We start from the raw sequence: 2,803 nt of genomic DNA, 5'->3' as shown, positions 1-2,803 counted from the left end.
AGAATAAATATCAGCCGTGTTACATGTCAACAATGTAGAAATATTTTTTAGTGTGTCACTTCATTTGACGTTACGTTTGTGTCTGGAGCACAGCATATAATAACAATGAAATTGCTAAACATACTTCGTGTGTGAAGTTCACGATTCAGTGCCGCAGAGAAGTCATGTAAGGACAACAGCCTCATAGATATCGATCTTACCTCTCAAAGTGACGGCATGACGAAAGCTCCATAGCGCCCTCTTAATTTCTTTCTTTCTTTCTTTCTTCAACTATCTATTTCAATTTCTCTCGCACTCCGCACTCTCCCACTCTCTCGCACACACACACACACACGCACACATGTAATTCTTACCCTCTTTCCTTCTCCCTTGTTCATTTCAGTAAGAAATTTAAGTAATTCTCTCAGTTTATCTCTATTCATCTTGTTTTCTTTGCATATTTAGCGATTTATTTACCCTAATCCAGTAACATCAGGAGACATTTACGTTCACATGTGTACATACGATTGGGTGTGTATGTATGCATGCATATATATGTATTTTTGCATATAGGTAAGTGTGTATATGTATGTGCAGAGATGCGTATACTATATACTAGCCATTTGATAACATTTCCACATTTGATTCTCGATTCTAGTAATTTTTATGATATTTTAAATCGAATTATTTCTTTGTGTAATAGTGCTCTCTTGCTTAGTAAATATTGCTTTCATTATTTTATCAGTCATAATCTCTCTTTTTTAAAGAGTCAATCTGTTATATATACTTATCATTAATAATTGGTAGAACTTACATAGGTGTGCATAGATAGATAGATAGATAGATAGATAGATAGATAGATAGATAGATAGATAGATAGATAGATAGATAGATGGATAGATATATAGATAGATACATACATACATACATAGATGGATGGATAGATGGATGAATGGATGGGGGAGGGAGGAGGGAGTGATACTTACACTCACGCACACAAAAGTATGGTGCTTTGAGAACATATGGGAATGACGTTTCCTTACTTTTTCAAATATACCCAAATTTAAAATGATCTAATATAACGATATCATTCATTCGGCATGTGTTGAAATACGCCAAAACAATTTGATTCCACACAAATATGTTACTTTACATATTAATTTAAGTATTAATTCTACTTACTGAAATTTGCTAAAAAGCATATTTTGCTTTAAAGTAGTTTGTCCTTGTAAACACAATTGTCAGTAATCATACTGTTTCCATTTCTCTCAGCCAATATTTTTACATTAGCCTTCTTTTGAACTCTAGGATAATGCAGCATACAGCTGACCATATGAGAAGAATTGTGTCGGAAGATATGTTCCAATTTGTTCAATGGTCTGCACGTCAAAGCAAAAGCTGGCTTGACAGGAAATTGTTTGCGTGTAAATGTAAATGTAAATTTCATTTCTTGAGATACATGTGGTATTCTTGGGATTAGCAGAGTTGATCCTGCATAAGGACCAGAAGCAACCTCGGCCTCAATAACATGATCATCTAAACTGACAATGATGTAGCGTGTGCCAGTTTGTTGATGAACTCGATTGGGTACAGAGTTTCATTATCAACTGTATCTGAGCCTCAGTATATCTTTAGCTCACCAGCGATCCTGGTCAACAGAAAATCATTCACAAATTGTGCTGCTTAATGAGTTGAAGTAATGACAGTTCTATTTGCAAGCCATACAGGGTTTGTGAAGTTATTTTTGAGGTCAGCGTATACAAAATCACACTTTCAAGGCAAGGATCATTGGGTAGTTTGAGTTTGAATCCACCTAGGCTTTGTTCAACAGAAATGTTACCATTTCCTACACCAAGAAGGTAATTAGCAAACTCTCTTTCATCAGAATGACCTTCTGTAAGAAGTTTTAGATTGGTTGTCAACTCCACTACTTGCACATGATTGCAAAGAAAAGATCTCTTTAGTGTTGCATCAACAATTTCTGATCCGACACCATTATTTTGAAGTAGAATATTCTTCTCTAGAGATACCCTAACCAGTCAGTCATGTGTAGCGGAAACGTCTCCGTGCATATTCAAGCATCTGTTTCAGTCGCTTTGCTCTGGTTTCATCTGATTCAGTTGCACGTCTTTCTCTCTACTGTTGTGCTTTTGCTGCTAAATTTTCTTTTTCAGTCGCATGTTATATATAAATGAAAGCTCGTTAAAAACTATCTTGTTTAGCGTGCTAGAAATAACAGTGATCACATAGTTATTACTGTAAGGCTTATAGCGTTCTAGGAAGCCATACAACAAAATCACTTCTTGATTAAAAAAAACAACAAAACATTATACCGGTATGTTAAAGAATTTTCATCTTATCAAAAGTATTCATTTAACAAACTCCGGAAACTGATAATGTTCTTGAAATTGTGCCTCGTATCAAAGTTATATAGCTATTCTTAAATTATCATTAATGAAAATAGAGGCGAGTGAGAATGAGAGACTGCTGCAAATAAAAAAAACGTAAAATGTTGCCTGCAACGAATTAATAGTGTTTATTATTAAACATTAAAATCTACTCCGCAGTGAATGCCATGAATATTTAAATTCATGAAGAATTGAACGCAGTAAATGCAATGAATATTTAAATTTGCGAGAATCTGGAATTAAAAAAATTCAATAAACTTCAGAAATCGAAATATTTGATAATTTCTTAGAACATGAATTTATAAAAATATTTCCAGACGGTTAAGCCTTTAATATTGCATTCTTGTAGTACTTTTAGTAATTGTTACATACTTAATTAATAAGCAACTTTCTCCATTATAGTATAGACATGTAAT

Source organism: Octopus bimaculoides, chromosome 17 (genome assembly GCF_001194135.2).
Source record: "Octopus bimaculoides isolate UCB-OBI-ISO-001 chromosome 17, ASM119413v2, whole genome shotgun sequence".
In the NCBI taxonomy this organism is placed as follows: domain Eukaryota; kingdom Metazoa; phylum Mollusca; class Cephalopoda; order Octopoda; family Octopodidae; genus Octopus; species Octopus bimaculoides.
The sequence above is the reverse complement of the archived record's forward strand: the minus strand, read 5'-3'. Positions refer to the sequence as shown.